Source organism: Rhamphochromis longiceps, linkage group LG11 (genome assembly GCF_057381845.1).
Source record: "Rhamphochromis longiceps isolate RC_006_pf linkage group LG11, R_longiceps_female_GT1.1, whole genome shotgun sequence".
NCBI classification, from domain to species: domain Eukaryota; kingdom Metazoa; phylum Chordata; class Actinopteri; order Cichliformes; family Cichlidae; genus Rhamphochromis; species Rhamphochromis longiceps.
The window spans coordinates 15,456,496-15,475,000 of NC_140567.1; the positions used below are offsets into that span (position 1 = coordinate 15,456,496).

The window sequence follows — 18,505 nt, forward strand, 5'->3', positions numbered from 1 at the left end:
TCTTCTTCACGCACTCTCTCCTCTCTCTGTACATTAATCTATTTTTTTCCCTTCATTGCTCTTTCCACTGGCGACATGTGAGCCTGCCAATCATGGTGACTGACAGCACTCAAGTGGCCTACGGAAAAAGCAGCTCATTTTTTCTTTTTTCTCGTTTTTTTTTTGGTCAGACGTTGCGCTGGCGATGCCGAGGCCTTATCAGGAAACCCAATTTATTGCTGTTTCTCTGGGCAAAAGAGGTTGCCACTCACAGTGATTGACAGCTCTCAGATTTGCTTGCCGCAGTGTAGGGATTTCCTTTAAGTTGTTATGTTTTCCTCGCTATTGGGGATTATTCTATCACGTCTGGACCTACGTACACACTTAACAGACGTACACGAAAAACATAGCAAATGGCCCAGCTTCATCCTTTCCGCACCGTTTTGTTTACATCTAACCTGTAAGTTTGAATGACGGTCCTGCCCGCCACACAGCAGGTCAAGCTGAGCCTTTGTTTGTGTAATTGTGTTATTCTTGATGATTCAAGGTAGGCAGGTTAAGAAACTAAACTCCAGTTTATATTTTTGCAATTTATTGCCCAAAATGTGTTTTGTTTTTTTTTTATTTTCTTTGTCTTCTCTTCTTTCAATATTTCCCTCCATTATGTGTGTGTGTGTTTAAGCCCACAAAAGGTCTGTCATCATGTGAGTGTCTTTTAAAAGAATATGCAAGTGATGCCTGTGTGTGTGTGTGTGTGTGTGTGTGTGTGTGTGTGTGTGTGTGTGTGTGTGTGTGTGTGTGTGTGTGTGTGTCAACTCCCATAATGTTTGCATTTGTGTGTGTCAAGTATGACCTCCGAATCCTAAGGCTTATCGCGGTGGTGTTCCACATTATTGATAGCGAGCGGAGATATCGACAGGCCAAGCGCCGGCAGCTTCCAGCAGCGCCAGCAAGCGGGATGGGACTTTGATATGACATATTGTGCGTCTCAGCACAAGCCATAAATAATTCTGACACGTTTTTGTATGCATGGGAAAGTCCTTGATTCAGCCTCCCATAAAAATAAACTTCTATTATGGAAGGTATTTGTCAAGTGGGTGCGTGATGGATGGCCCGGCGTTTACCCCATGGCAGGACGATGGGTTATGGATGCCCGCCGCCTCTTGCCGGGGGAGGAGTCGCACCCGGCAACGCTGACACCAGAGTAATTACTGCCCTCCTCGCCACAGCAACGGAGGGAGGGAGGGAGGTGGAGATGGAGGGGGGTTCTTTATAGACACACCTGCACCTCTCTCCAACCCCTCCCCTCCACACTGTCCTGTAACGCCGTTGGCGTAAAATGGCCGGGGTCGTGAAAGCTGGAGGGCCTGTGATGATTGGACACAGACAGATGTATAGACAGATACAGGGGAGCGGCTGTAACAGACAGCCTCTTTTGTTCCCCATAAAGATTTTTACCATTTCATCATTTTGGACATCAGTATATTGTGAAATGAATTTGTCTCTCTTTGTTTGGCTGCTGTAACCAAGTGAGCCTTTGAAAGTGGTCATGTGTGTGTCGCTGCTTCATAACACAATTATATTTCTTCTAAATCACATCGTTTCTCCTTTGATCCAACAGCGTTTTATCTGTTCTTTTTAAATTCTGCACCTTAAGTTGTTGCATAGTTATGAGAAAAGTAAAATACAGCAGTTTAAATAAGCTGACATTTGTTAAACCTGCAACTGGGAATCTAAGAGTGTTCCACAAAACAAGATCTGGTGTGCAGGCAGCACAAGTAAAGCAAGTAAAATACAGTACATAGTGAAAATGATAAAAATTTTAAAGGTTAAGGTTCAAAAGTGTCTAAAAAAATTATACTTGAGCAGGCCAGAGTTTTCCTCCTGCCCATGTATTCTCATGTTGCCGCACTTATGAATAAGTCCCGGCATTTTTGTGTGCTAATGAGCATGTGTGTGCTTGCATGTCAGTCTGTGGGCCCAGCAGCCAGATTGAGCTGAGGCTAGAATGCCATCTGAGGAAGAGGAGGAAGGTAGGCGTGGGGAGAGGAATGAGTGAGAAATGGGTCCTCTCCTAACCGCTGTTACCCCCGATACCTGCGTGGGTGTGCAGGTGGGGCGGGCGGTCAGGGTGGGGGGCACAGAGGAAGCCAGTCAGTGGGAGTGACACCTGTTCTCCGCTGCCCACCCCTTCATCCTTACATCTGCTTCGCTTCAACCTTTCCCTCCCTCCCGTCTTTGTTGCCATCCTGCTCCCCCTCCATAGCAGGAAGAGTGTTGAAGAAGCTCGTCACAGCAGGCTGGGGAGCAGTGAGTAGGACCGGTCCAGATGTTGTTACATGCAAGGAAGGAGGAGGTTTTTGTCAGGACGCAAACATAAACTCAGACAATTACTGTAACATCAGCAGACTGCCTTGTTGCCACTAAGGCTGCTGTTAAGTGAGATGATTGGTACAATATGCTGTGTGTAAGTCGACTGGCATAAGCCACACAAATACACGCACAGACTCACAAACACAGGTGAGGGTGGACCTCTGAGGTGTTTTGAATACAGTTTGTCTGGTTTTAGAAACAATAACTGTTTTGGTATTCCGAATTGTATATTTGTTGCAAATTTCATCCAAGAGTTTTCCTTTTAAATAACAGATGGAAAATTGTGTTGCCACTTTTCTTACCTGTGGACAGCTTCTGATAATTTTTGGCATTTTTTTCTTAAACAACATACAAACCTTGTATGTATGGCTGATAATATTTTGGTCTGGGGGGTTTTAGGTCTTTGTGAAGCTAGTAAGCTATTTAACAGGTTAACCCTTTACTACATCCCATGCATACAAATGTAGTTGGTATCAAGAAATGCTTGTTTGCATGAAACAGGCCTTGTTTAACCCGGTAACCCCCTCCCAAGGTTCAGATCGGTGGAATGAAGCTGCTGTCGGCTACTACAGACTGGGGGTCAGGGAGAGGAACAGGCCTCGGTCAATAGGCTTAGAAGACCATCAGGGACTATTGATTGTGGCAGACAGTGAGGCCAGCTCTGCACTAATTGTTTCTTTACTAGCCTGTGGCAAAGACAACAGTCACGGGCAGAGACTCATGAATCTTACATCTGTTTTGTTGCGAAAGCACCGGGAGTTAATAGCCTTTGATTACTGAGTGGTGTGTGTATGTGTGTGTAGGTGTGTAATGAAAAAGGCTCCTGTTGGGAATCTATGTGTGTGTGTCTGTGTGCGCGTGTGTGTGTGTGTGTGTGTGTGTGTGTGTGTGTGTGTGTAAGAGAAAATCAAGGATTTGTAGATGTAGAAGATAATTGACAGATTAAATGTATAATAGGCACTCATGCCTTTTTCATTGTGATCGTCTGTACAATCACGTTTTATTCCAAAATTCACTAATATTTGGAAAACTGATGTGGGTGCCTCATTTAAAGCACAACTTAATATCCAGCGTATGCAGTGACCTCACTCTATGGGTAGGTCTGTTCCCTAACTCCTCCTAGACATTTGAATCAATCTGGATGAAACTTACTATACAAACCAGAGTACCAGGATTATCAACATCTGCGTAGCTTTATTTATTTATAAAACTCAAATTGATATAATGTGTAGTAGCTGATCTCAAAACCAACCTGTAGGCTGTACGTAACATAACATGTGGGTCACATTTATGTTACGTTATGTGTGTGTTACATGCACGTTGTATGCAAATAAATTTTGCTGAACAATACTTAGTGTACTGGAGCTTTGGGGCCACTGGAATGTGCTGCCATGCATATCTGTAAATAAGTGTTCATCGAACTATGACACTAATAGTGCCTGTAATCGATTCCTTTGTGTTTATGAACAGACGTTTTTGCCACCAGTTTTTATGCAGCGATATAACGAAGACCAAAATATGATAAACTATCATACGTGTGTGTTTGTACATGAGACAGGCGAACAAGCGCCGCATGCCTGGTGCATTTAATTTTGCTTTTGAAGCAAAATTTGCATTGATTGAGTTGACTTAAACCATAGACTATATGAAAAAGCATTTCGGCTGCTTACAAGTTGCTCTGTGGAGGTGAGACCTAGTAGACAGCAATCCAGCTACTGCAGTTTGTGTTGGCACACCTGCCGTATAAAGGGCCACTGCCCTTAACTTTAGGTCTTACCAAAATCCACATGGGTCAGTTATAAAATAAACATTGTGCAGCTTATAGGAAGGAGAAAACTATCTATAGAAACAAAAACTGTTTGTTTGTACAAGGCTGTAAAGATGATTTTTATTGCTGTAAGACATTTTAATAGCACCAAAAATCATAATAATAATATCTGGCTGAATGTCACTTTTGGGAATTTGTGAAGTTAACTTAATGATTTTTAGTGCTCAGCCACTCCTTCTCCAATAGTTGCCCATAGAAAAAAAACAGCTTGGGTGGATTGAATGATTGCGAAATCTGCAATCATTCAATCGCATCTGCAATGCCCTTTACTTTTTCTTTAAGGGAAGTTTTGCTGGAGGAGCAGTGTCTTTCTTCTTTCATGCAGCATGTAAATCAGAGTACTAGTAATGATTCCGAGTCTTTAGCAGTACTACTAAGTACTTTACCTGAAATGCTCCTTCTTCACTAAGTCACTAACATTAATAGAGTTCAGTATTCAGTTACTGGTTCAAATTATATTAGCAGAGTTTAGCTGAGCTTGCTGTTTACCATGTTATAAATGGCTCACTCACACATCCCCCCTGCTTGATTCCTTTAAGGCCAGTATCAGTTTTACTTGTGTTGTGGACCTTGTCAGGGTTTCAGAGGGCAGTGTCCTGTACAGGAGTCATATCTGCTATTCTAACCCCTCTGCAGTGGCCACGCCGAATACAACAGAGTGCGGTTTGTTTATTGCATACAGCAGCAGAGTTTGTTTGTGGCCGGCTGTCAGAGCAGCCGGCCTGTTGTGATGAAAGACACTTGGACCTTCCCATCCATTTCACATTTGCTCCAATCAATTATTCAACAGGACAGCCAATTAAAAATGAGGGAGAGCGGTCAGGGCCTCGCCCCCCAAAGGCCGCCACTAGACAACTCTCTCCGTGAATAATTGGTGCAATTAATTTAGCATTGAGCAATAAAGGAGTTCTCACTCTCCTCTCTCTCCCCGCCTATACACCATGGAACCTCTCAACACACCAGTCATTACAGACACACATCACAACAACACACATACTGCAGCACTAATAATAATAGCAGAATGTTCAGGAACTATTGCATAGCGTTCAAGGATGCAGGTGAGGCCAGAGCTTTGAATTGAAACCTGCTCTGCTTTTTCCTCAAAGTAGAGTAGCTCAAAGAGTATTTCAGCAAGAGTCAAGAGCCATAAAACAGAAAAGCTAACAAATATGGATTTTATTGGTGGATACCCGCTTTATAATGATCACCGGTTGGAGGTAATGCTTTATCCAGGTTGTTATTCCCCAGCTATATCACGAGAAATGTACACAAAACAACCCAGCTGTGACCTCTGGGACACAAACAAATACTCAATGCATTGTGGGATGCGGTAGTAGTAGAAAATCTAAGCTAGGATTTAAGAACTATGGTCAGACCGTAAATTATTGCAATGCAAAGGAATTATTCCATTTACTTGATTCTATACATTTCTCGCTACTATTGTCCCTTATCTGCAATTATGGTTAATTTGCTGCTGCCCTCGCAAGCTGGTGCCTGTACTAGTAATGGCACCCACACCAGGCGTACACACACACATCCACAGCAATAAGAAGAATCCAGAGGAGGGCAACAGTGACAGCTAAATTCCACAACAGCTTTGTTCATTTATTCAATCACAACAGAAATATTATGATAGGCCGAACACCCTCCTCAGCTGCCCCCTCTGCCCCCCACTCTCTACCCATCCACATTCCTCTATCATCCTCTCCTTATTGATCAATCTCTAACGCCTAGTACACACCCCACTCCCGTCTCCTCCGTCGCCCACATCCACGAACAACCCCCACCCACCTCTTTTGATAGCCAGATTGACAGTTGAGTAATTTCACTGTCAGTGCTGACTGACGCATGGTAATGGGAAGACGTTTCAGGGCGGCATTACAACACAAAATAATTTCCAATTTACCGCTCATCAAAAGCACTCACAAAAAAAAAAAAAAAACAGGAAAGAGAGAGAGAGTGAGCAAGGAAGGGGTGGTAGAGAGAAGGAGAAAGACAGAGAAAGAGGATGGGGAGGAGGTGAAGGGAAACACAACAGTGGATTTATGGCTTCAATTACTGATATTTCACATTTAGTTTAAAGCGACATGTTTTTGTAATGTGACAGGCTTCACTGGATTTGAAAACCTCTTCAGACCTCTCCACTCTCCTCTTCTTTTTTTTCCTCTCCTCCCTTTTCTCTCTGTTTTTGCTGCAGAGATAATGAAAGGGCGAATCCAGGGGGCTGTAGGTATGAGGTTTAGGAAAAGAGTGATAGCTGTGACTCCTGAGCCTCTTCAGAGAGCCAAGGAGGAAAAACGACAAGGCCTGAAGCTTTTAATGTAGATGGATTTGACTGAAACTCACCCCATCATTCACTGGGCGGGCCTCAATCTTTACCTTACCTGTCACTGGCAGGATTTACCGCTGAACCACACTCATCATTGATGTACTTAAAGCTTCCCATGGTGATCATTGGTGGATTTTAATTGTTTTCTCCTTCCTTCCTACTCAAGGGTTGCTACAATATTCATGTCCTATGAGAACGAGTGTCCTATTTTTGCATGGCACAAAGGTTCAGGATCACTATATGCCATCTAAGGGCAAACATGTAATGTACAGTGGGGCAAAAAAGTATTTAGTCAGCCACCGATTGTGCAAGTTCCCCCACCTAAAATGATGACAGAGGTCAGTAATTTGCACCAGAGGTACACTTCAACTGTGAGAGACAGAATGTGAAAAAAAAATCCATGAATCCACATGGTAGGATTTGTAAAGAATTTATTCGTAAATCAGGGTGGAAAATAAGTATTTGGTCAATAACAAAAATACAACTCAATACTTTGTAACATAACCTTTGTTGGCAATAACAGAGGTCAAACATTTACTATAGGTCTTTACCAGGTTTGCACACACAGTAGCTGGTATTTTGGCCCATTCCTCCATGCAGATCTTCTCGAGAGCAGTGATGTTTTGGGGCTGTCGCCGAGCAACACGGACTTTCAACTCCCGCCACAGATTTTCTATGGGGTTGAGGTCTGGAGACTGGCTAGGCCACTCCAGGACTTTCAAATGCTTCTTACGGAGCCACTCCTTTGTTGCCCGGGCGGTGTGTTTTGGATCATTGTCATGTTGGAAGACCCAGCCTCGTTTCATCTTCAAAGTTCTCACTGATGGAAGGAGGTTTTGGCTCAAAATCTCACGATACATGGCCCCATTCATTCTGTCCTTAACACGGATCAGTCACCCTGTCCCCTTGGCAGAAAAACAGCCCCATAGCATGATGTTTCCACCCCCATGCTTCACAGTAGGTATGGTGTTCTTGGGATGCAACTCAGTATTCTTCTTCCTCCAAACACGACGAGTTGAGTTTATACCAAAAAGTTCTACTTTGGTTTCATCTGACCACATGACATTCTCCCAATCCTCTGCTGTATCATCCATGTGCTCTCTGGCAAACTTCAGACGGGCCTGGACATGCACTGGCTTCAGCAGCGGAACACGTCTGGCACTGCGGGATTTGATTCCCTGCCGTTGTAGTGTGTTACTGATGGTGACCTTTGTTACTTTGGTCCCAGCTCTCTGCAGGTCATTCACCAGGTCCCCCCGTGTGGTTCTGGGATCTTTGCTCACTGTTCTCATGATCATTTTGACCCCACGGGATGAGATCTTGCGTGGAGCCCCAGATCGAGGGAGATTATCAGTGGTCATGTATGTCTTCCATTTTCTGATGATTGCTCCCACAGTTGATTTTTTCACACCAAGCTGCTTGCCTATTGTAGATTCACTCTTCCCAGTCTGGTGCAGGTCTACAATACTTTTCCTGGTGTCCTTCGAAAGCTCTTTGGTCTTGGCCATGGCGGAGTTTGGAGTCTGACTGTTTGAGGCTGTGGACAGGTGTCTTTTATACAGATGATGAGTTCAAACAGGTGCCATTCATACAGGTAACGAGTGGGGGACAGAAAAGCTTCTTACAGAAGACGTTACAGGTCTGTGAGAGCCAGAGATTTTCCTTGTTTGAGATGACCAAATACTTATTTTCCACCCTAATTTACGAATAAATTCTTTACAAATCCTATCATGTGAATTCATGGATTTTTTTTTTCACATTCTGTCTCTCACAGTTGAAGTATACCTCTGGTGCAAATTACTGACCGCTGTCATCATTTTAAGTGGGGGAACTTGCACAATCGGTGGCTGACTAAATACTTTTTTGCCCCACTGTAGATGTGCACTCTAACCCAGGTCCAAACCATCTTAGTGGGTTTATATCTTTTACTTGAATTGCCGTTTTTGTTCTCCGAGAAACAGAGTTAAGTGTGAGCCCCACAGTAGATAGAGCTGCTGAACTGTTATTTTAGTCTGTTCTGAGATTGTGATTTAAAATGGTTTTTCATTAAATTAGAAGTAATGTGAATTTATTCAACTTATTAAACACTATTGAACTAACAAAAAAAATCTCTTCTATGAGTAGGTTTTCCTTAATTTGCTCTCTAAATTGAAAGACACTGAAATAAATACATAGTGCTTAGGCTAAGTGATGTTTTTGACTGTGAAGTCCACGTCAATCGACCAACAGCACTGGTGCCCTTTGGTGATAGTCTCCACCACAGTAGGTTTCATGAGACCCATACATAGTATAAAATCCCAAATAGGCTTTCAGCCAGTGGACTGGGCAAGAGTACACTGCAAGCAACTGTTATGGCTCACTCAAATGAATAAACACTGGATGACATTCTCCTTCGAATAGAATAAGTAGTTTCTCAGTGATTGCACTGAGTTTTTTTCACATTTGGTGACCAATTGCAAATAGTTGCAGTGAGCAACTGGTCGCCCACAGGTTGTGCATGAGACACCTTCAACCTCTGGGCAACTACTTTTCATAAGGCAGTTGCATCTGTCTCTAAACAAGCTGGTTGTATTGTTGTCATATTTGTATATAAAAGTGAGGTTGCCATGGTTGTCATTTTGCAGTCCCATCTTGCTCTGCAGCAACTACATCACTGTTACAATTACTGCTCTTTGTGGTTCTGGCAGGACTATGAATGTACGGTAAGTAGTTAGTGTAAATTTCTGTATAGTGTATCATCTGTATAATGTGTGTATGTAGATGGCAGCAGATTTGCAATTAAGTTAATTGATACAATATCACAAACCGATAGCATGTAATCGGTAATTTGGCCCCATTCACCTCGTACACTGATAGAACTGATAAGAGACTGACTTTACCTTATTGGCCTTTTACTGGCATCTTGATGCAGTAAAGTCATTTTGATGGCAAAATCTGACTGTGAGTGGTCACAGTCCTGGTACCTTGTTCAATGCAAGCAGGTATTTCAAAGGCATTAAGATTGCAAGTTGGTGGTGGTCACACCACCATCTCCAACCACTGTTTTCTCCAGTGTGACTGTAGCATTAACTTTGTTACAGTTTGTATTTCCTGTAGATAAGTCTTGCTGACCCCAAAGACTTGCTTGTCATCTTTGCTTGAGCTTAACTAAACACTGAAAAAACCTTCAGCATCAGGCTTTGCATCACCATTTTGAAGGAAGAGATGCACTGGGTTTAAAACACAAAACAAAACATGAGAATTATTGATAAAATGAATGCAGAACAAATAATGCTTTCTGTGGATTATCTTGCTTTTTCTTCAATATAATCATGGTGCTGTGAGGGTTGTTTGATCTTTGAATATTAAGTAATATCAGTGTCATAGAGGGAATCCTGTTTTAAGCTCTCCTGTGAATTCAGTGTTACTTCCCAGTAGTCTGTCCTCATTCACCTCATTTTGTTTCTAGCTACTCTTCAGCTTCTGTACCCATCTTTGTACCCTTGTATTATGTGCAAATGTATGGAAACGGCTGTGTGTGTCGCAACCTGCCCTCCACCCAGCTGCTAGTTGTAACACAGCAGAGATTGATAAGTTGTCGCTAAAAGCCCTTTGTTTGAGCAGCCGCCTGCAGTGTGTAGGGAAAAAAACACCTGGCTGTTGTAGCAGTATGAGCGCGCACGTGCATGTATACAGTACACACATGCCCCTCAGCCAAGATGCTGATCACAGTTTTTTTACCCAACCACTTGACCATACAGGAGAGGTTCGAATCAACAGCAATTATGCTAATACAACATTAGACCCAATTCTATACTTAGCCATTGATTTCAACAGCTGTTGTTTACTGTAGACAAAAACAGGCATATCAGATCAAGTCACTGCTGTTGAAGAATGCCAGATCGTTTGCTTAAAGTAGGTCAGGTAAATTGAATTCAAATGCAGTCAAATATAAATCAGATGAGACAAGTGATTGCTCATTGTGTTTTTTTTAGACAATTATTACCGTCAGTGTAAAATAAACACTGCTATACAATTAATACCTGTTTGTCAGGGTGCAAGAGGCAATGTGTAACTGACTCTAATTTACATTAATTATGTAGAACATAACAAACAATCTAAAGCTTTTTCTACCTACACTGCCTACAGTGGGGCAAAAAAGTATTTAGTCAGCCACCGATTGTGCAAGTTCCCCCACCTAAAATGATGACAGAGGTCAGTAATTTGCACCAGAGGTACACTTCAACTGTGAGAGACAGAATGTGAAAAAAAAATCCATGAATCCACATGGTAGGATTTGTAAAGAATTTATTCGTAAATCAGGGTGGAAAATAAGTATTTGGTCAATAACAAAAATACAACTCAATACTTTGTAACATAACCTTTGTTGGCAATAACAGAGGTCAAACGTTTACTATAGGTCTTTACCAGGTTTGCACACACAGTAGCTGGTATTTTGGCCCATTCCTCCATGCAGATCTTCTCGAGAGCAGTGATGTTTTGGGGCTGTCGCCGAGCAACACGGACTTTCAACTCCCGCCACAGATTTTCTATGGGGTTGAGGTCTGGAGACTGGCTAGGCCACTCCAGGACTTTCAAATGCTTCTTACGGAGCCACTCCTTTGTTGCCCGGGCAGTGTGTTTTGGATCATTGTCATGTTGGAAGACCCAGCCTCGTTTCATCTTCAAAGTTCTCACTGATGGAAGGAGGTTTTGGCTCAAAATCTCACGATACATGGCCCCATTCATTCTGTCCTTAACACGGATCAGTCGTCCTGTCCCCTTGGCAGAAAAACAGCCCCATAGCATGATGTTTCCACCCCCATGCTTCACAGTAGGTATGGTGTTCTTGGGATGCAACTCAGTATTCTTCTTCCTCCAAACACGACGAGTTGAGTTTATACCAAAAAGTTCTACTTTGGTTTCATCTGACCACATGACATTCTCCCAATCCTCTGCTGTATCATCCATGTGCTCTCTGGCAAACTTCAGACGGGCCTGGACATGCACTGGCTTCAGCAGCGGAACACGTCTGGCACTGCGGGATTTGATTCCCTGCCGTTGTAGTGTGTTACTGATGGTGACCTTTGTTACTTTGGTCCCAGCTCTCTGCAGGTCATTCACCAGGTCCCCCCGTGTGGTTCTGGGATCTTTGCTCACTGTTCTCATGATCATTTTGACCCCACGGGATGAGATCTTGCGTGGAGCCCCAGATCGTGGGAGATTATCAGTGGTCTTGTATGTCTTCCATTTTCTGATGATTGCTCCCACTGTTGATTTTTTCACACCAAGCTGCTTGCCTATTGTAGATTCACTCTTCCCAGTCTGGTGCAGGTCTACAATACTTTTCCTGGTGTCCTTCGAAAGCTCTTTGGTCTTGGCCATGGCGGCGTTTGGAGTCTGACTGTTTGAGGCTGTGGACAGGTGTCTTTTATACAGATGATGAGTTCAAACAGGTGCCATTCATACAGGTAACGAGTGGGGGACAGAAAAGTGTCTTACAGAAGACGTTACAGGTCTGTGAGAGCCAGAGATTTTCCATGTTTGAGGTGACCAAATACTTATTTTCCACCTTGATTTACGAATAAATTCTTTACAAATCCTACCATGTGAATTCATGGATTTTTTTTCCACATTCTGTCTCTCACAGTTGAAGTGTACCTCTGGTGCAAATTACTGACCTCTGTCATCATTTTAAGTGGGGGAACTTGCACAATCGGTGGCTGACTAAATACTTTTTTGCCCCATTGTACCTGTCAATCTATTATACATACAGATGATGGTGCAGCAATAGAGAGCAGTAAACAGAATATGTTAACTAAATGTGCAAAAGACAGTTAACTGATATTTTCGTTAGGGTATAATGCTAATTTCACTGTGCCTCTAGCAATCTGAGGCAACATGCAGGTGCTTAGGCACTGCATACTGGCAAAACAAGTCCTGTCTGTCTTTGGCTAGCTATGCTGGAGCATAAAATAAATAAACGCAAACATCACTACCTAAAGATATGGGCATTTGCTGTGCAGATACTAGGTAGTTCATCTGTGTCCACACAGGACGTTATTGGCAGCCACGTGGCAACCAGAGACCACAGGAAGTCACAACAGTGAGTGAAAAGAAAAATGGATGGTCCAAACACCATTGAGCTTTTCTGTTTCACCTGTCCCATTTTATTCTTTTGCCATCAGAACTATTGTCTAAAGGCCAAGAACGATGCCCAATGGATTAACTTTATCAAATGGACCATCTCGGCCTTGCCGTATCGGTCCATTTGATTGACCTTTGTTTTTATTGTTTATTTTATTTTATTTTCAGTTGTTACATACGGGACAGACATGACTGGGGGAAGGGAAAGGGAGAAAGAAAGAGAGGGAGGGAAAGAAAAACAGCGGGGAAGAGGAACGGTGATAAAGGGCACAAAAAAAAGAGGTGGGGGATCAAAAAATACATGTATATGTATCAAACACCTGGATCACCTGTTGAGAGAGAAAAAAGAAGAAGAGAAAACTAGCAAAAAAAGAGAGCAATATAATAAACAACATCATTGCGCTAATCTATGTGTATATAACAGTAAATACTAAATATGGGATATTATTGTGCAGCATGTAAGATCGACGGCGCACAGTGTGCTTTGAGGTAGCAGCCAAAAAGGGTGTAGTTTGTATCTGTGAGCACCCTGTGAGCATGAGTGCGCTTGTATTCAGTTGAGCTTTTCTCAACTTCAAGGGGATTAATTGAAGTGACTACCAATGAACGTGTAGGATACCAGTGACTGACATATGGCTGGAAAGTAAAAAAAGTTAAAGCGTTATCTGATGATGAGCAAAGATTTGTGGACACAGCTTTAGACTCATGTGTCCCGAGTATAATTCAATCCAATAAAAAGATACATTTTTCCTTTTCCCTTTCCCATTGAATACCTACTTTTGTTTAGGTATAGTTATTTTTTATGTATGAATGCATACTTACCCACAGGGGATGTCAAAATTGCAAAAATGTGGGAATAAAAATAGTTATACAGTTGTATATAAAAGTGTGGTAGCTTAGTCTGATATGCAAAGTGCGGTCCTTTGGTCCTGTGCTCCCAGTGCAACACTGCGACAGACCACACAGACACATAAAGACATGGCTTCTTGTCATTCTGCTAGTCTTCACACGTGACGTTTGCAGCAGCTGTTACTCTACATTCAGCTCACTTTATGTGCATGTGTCTGTGCATGAGTGTGTAAGTGTATGAGTATGTATGCGTACATGTTGATGCCATATGTCTCTTTCCCCCAGATACAGCTTCATATCAGCCAAAAGACTAAACTCACCCTCTGTACATAGCAGTCAGCACACACAGCAAATACACAAGCACTCAGTAACAGAGGAAAACAAGATACCTACTAGTGAGGAATATGTTATCAAAAAAAAGAAAAGAAAAAAAAATTGTAGAAAGGTTTTTATGCATGCATGTGTGATCCTGTGTGGTTTTTCTAGTTCTGGACCGTGACACTTTATCCGTCCTCTATTAGAATCCCTGAATCCAAACTTGTGGTATTCAATCATTTTGATTAAAAGCCGCGGTCTCTAACAGAAGTGTTGGGAGTGGAGCTGCACGGCGGCCTGCCACGTTTGAGAATTCATATATTTTCATAAACTTTTAACAATGTCAATGAGACACGTCTTCAATCTTTGGCCGCGCGACGGCGGGGCATTCAATCTTTCTTTAGCTTTTCGACAGAAAATTTGAATACGAGTGCAGTGTTATTAATGTGACAGTTCATATGGGGGGCTTCATGGGGGGATTTGTGAGGGGTTTTTTATTAGTTTTGGAGACACTTGAAGCAGGAAGAGAAGGAAGGGGAAGAAACACGCTCTGTTAGGTCAAATAGAGCTGGAGGGGCCTTCTCTGCATTTCCAGCTAGCAGTGATGTTAACATTTTAATTTTGCACGCCCAATTAACAGAACTAACTAACCAGGGACATTAATTTCTGCTGCAGCTTCTATATTAGAGAACCAAATACAATTTTTGTCCTGTTGTGACTCTGTAATTTATTTATCATTTTGTTTGGTCCACCCCCAGCCAGTCCCTGTTCTCCTTTTTTATTGAATTGTACTTAAATCAACATTGTTCAAAACCTGATTTATTCACAGACATATACCTATCTCCACTCATGGTTAAGGAATTTATCAGTAAATTGTACAATCAAGAAAACTGATTTTTCCACCTCAGCCTGTTAATCTAATTTCAATCCTGTTATTAAATAATCAAAATAGTTGGATTTTTTTTTCCTTTTGAATTAATTCAGAGTTTGAGATTTAGTTGAAAGTGACCCTCGTGAGTGATTAAAGCAGGATGACTTTGAGTGTATCACATTTGGATTGATAGGAGGTTAAATTTAGCCCGATGCTGTACAGTGTATCTGATTGCCCTTGATGCCTTAAAGAGCAAACCATGGCTAATATGAAATGGTTTGTCAATGCCAGATCAATGTGCACATCTTAATAGAACACATGCTGGCTGCCTAATCCATAATAGTTGGTAGGGTAGAGCACTGCAGCACTGTATTGAGTGTCTGTTGTCTTTGACACATCTTTGGTGTCATGGGTGGTGCCATAGAGGCGCCTGAGAAACAGGCCACTTCCCATTCTTATAGCTTTTATGATCATTCTCTGGTTACACGCCACAATAACATGGAGCATTTTATCAGCATTAACTTTATTGGTATAGATATCCATCTGTCGATATGCAAACTCTTGTCTATTGACCATGCTCACATTTAGGGAATGTCCATGTGTTTGTTTTGTTACATCTGAGTTGGTGAGTGTGCACTACTGTGTGTTCACATAGGTAATTGTATCCATTTTACTCTATTATGATTTCTAAAACTTGATACAAATCGACGTTGCCATCTGATGCTTTTATGTAAGCTGAAATGCACTGAACCCCAACCCTTATTGAAAGATTTTTTTTACAGTCACATCGTAAGTTAGAGCAAGACTCATTAAGCAACCATCCTCGGTAGGTATCAACATAAATATTTGTATTTTTTCTCCATAATATAATATGATGCTACACATGTTTTTTTTTTAGTGCTAAAGGATTACTTTATATATATCAACTTTGTATGGTATGCAGATATAATTTCAAACAAAATGCAGATATGAAAATGAAAGTAAAACACATTTCACTCTTCCATGTTGTAATACTTTGCCAATGCTCTCATTACCTTTCTAAGCATTGTTAGTTAAGTTAAGTGAGCAGAAGAATTGTTTGACAGCCCTAGTGGAAAAACAGAGGAATTGCTTTATTGGTAAATGGACTGGTACTTAAATAGTGCACAATTTAAGCACTCAAAGCATTTATTACTACAAGTGTCATTCACCTAAAATCATACACAGTCACATTCATATAGTGCTTTCGTCTATACGATGGATGTATTTGGGGCAGCTCAGTCCAGTATGTTGCTCAAGGATACTTCAACACAAGGATTGTAGGAACTAGAAATGCATTAATCAAATTATGATCATTAATGTGAGCATTATTTAATGTAGTGAAAAGATTGATATGGTTATTAGCAAATAGTTTCAGGTTTTGCTACTTATATTGAAAGTTTTCACAACAATGAAAGAGTCCAAACTCAAACAGGAAATAAATTGTATGTCTATATAAATGTTCTCCACATGTGTATTTTAATTAAGTCTAAACAGTCGGATCATTAAGTAGAACAGATAAAGATATATACACACCATGTCAGCTGTGCTGCCATTCAGCCAGAAATTACCCAGATTTGACTTTGTTTCGTTTTTCAGAACTCTGTAAAGCTACAGACTTAAACAACAGCTAATTTTCAAGGAACTGGAAAAGAGAAGACACTATTTGTTATGCACTGTGTTTCATTCACTTTTTGAAGCCTGTCAGAGAATTAACAAATTTTTAAGACCGTTATGAGCTAATTGGTACAAAGTAGTCAGTAGAATAAACTGAGAACTCACTGTCTAGTTAGCAACCTAAGTGCTAGAAACTGACAGGTTGCAGACAGTTAGCAAGTTGACTTGATTGAACTTTTTTTTCATGTCAAAAACTTTTTTGCTGTTGTTTTTTTAATAGAAGGTATGTACAGTCAAATGAACAGAAGCACAGTACAAGAACAGACAAATAATAACATATTTGCACATGAACTGTTATAATCAACAAGCGGCATCTTGTTAGATGGCTAGTATGTTTTAATCTTACCAGCTATAATAGTTCACCAAGTAGCCCAAGCATCCCCAAGCTTCAAATGCCAAATATTTCACAAATACATGCAGATAAATTTTGCTGTGCCACCTTCTGTTGTGACCTTCTCAGAACACCCACAGTTTTCTGGGAAGAATATGTTAGGTGCCACATAGTTCCTTTCACCTCCAGAGGATTTGGTATCAGAACAGAAATCTCCTGAAGCAAAACTGTCACATAACTAGAAATACATATGTTTGTTTGTAGTTTGGATAAACCTTTAGGTAAACCTGACTCTCACTAGTCCACCCTGTAAGTAAACAAGCAAACTACAACATTGCAGTTATTCATAAAGATACCTTTATTGTAGCCACAAGAGCAAGATCACTCTAACTTATTTCTCTGACTTGTACAAATGTTTTTACTACATTTTGTTTTCTTTAGTTTTGTCTTTGCATTGTCTCTTGTGCACGTTCTTATATTCCAGTTTGTTGCACACTGACTTGCACACAGTCGTGTACATATATATTTATTTTGACTTTCGGACCCTCCCTTGCTGTGAGCTGAGTTTCTCCCAGTCTCTGCTGTGTATCACTAGTCTGTTGTCAGGAGAATGGATGGAGTCCCCCCCCCCCCCAGTGAAAACCTGGCCAGACACAGAGTGCTAACCCAGTGGATAACAGATAGACACAGACACCCCACATCCCTTTTGGGGATTTGAAAGGCGGGTTTGCAGCCTGCGTGTGTGTGTGTGTGTGTGTTCCGAGAGCAACCCCGTGGTCGTTTGTAACCCTGGCACTCTCATAGCACCTGCTGCCCAACTCAGGCAGCCTAGTAATGATGCAGACTGATGATGTTAATAAGAAGAGGTGCCCCCCTTGGCTACACAGCTCAGGTAGGACACACGTGCCCATACATGCAAAAGCATGCTTGTGTGAGCACAAATTGCAAAAAGTAAAGGCACATTTAAAAACATTTTACAGTGTTCTGCAGTCGTATGGTTGTTTCGTGCACATGTACAGTGCATCATATCTACGATTCTTCGGAAAGCCTGTGTTTCGTGTGCTCAGGGTGGGAAGCAGCTGAGCTGTGAAACACTATCTGTACAGAGATAAAGAAATAATAATGGGAATAAAAATGTGTTTGTGCTCGCGTTAAAAATCTTTCCGCTGGGAGGAAGAAATGGGAATTATCACATACAGGGATGTCTTCATGCATGTAGCATTACTCTGTCTTTTTATTTAAGAGATAAACATCAGTAATTGGTGGCTGATGTAGGGTTTCCAGGCTGCATTCACTACAGGTGTGTGTATATGTACATAAATATATATATATAAATATATATCAGCTGTGTGCGTGCTTTGGTTTCACTGGATTGGAATGTTTGTTTGTGGTCTTGAGAGCTTAATCTCTTCTCTCAATCTTGGTGGCAGTGTGTAGTAAAAGCTGACCAAAGCTTGCCTAGAACTAGTAGTAGTTACTTTATATGTCTGCCTCTGCGGTGTCTTCATGTTTTTTATTCTGCCTCACAAATTCGGAAGAATTGATAGAGTAGCTGTGTTTATTCCGGCAATGTCAGTACAGCGCATACACACTTTCACTCTCTCCCTTTCTCCTTCTCCTCTTCTCTCTCTCGTTCCCTCTTACGAGGTAAACATATTTTGCAGAAAAGCTGACGGAGAGCTTGTTTTAACAACCTCAAGGTCAGCAAGTCAAAACTTGCAGTCGTCACACCAGCCTCACTGTGTGTCTGCGGCCTCTGTGAGTGTGTGTGTGTGTGTGTGTGTTTGTTAGAACAATGTGGCATCTCCA

At 41.6% G+C, this 18,505-nt stretch overlaps 1 protein-coding gene across 1 annotated transcript in view; it reads left to right on the top strand.

The window, feature by feature from the left end:
• The window catches only part of znf407 (zinc finger protein 407), a 165,894-nt gene that overhangs the window by 127,453 nt on the left and 19,936 nt on the right, over window positions 1-18,505 (top strand). The gene's annotated exons all lie outside the window — the stretch shown is intronic.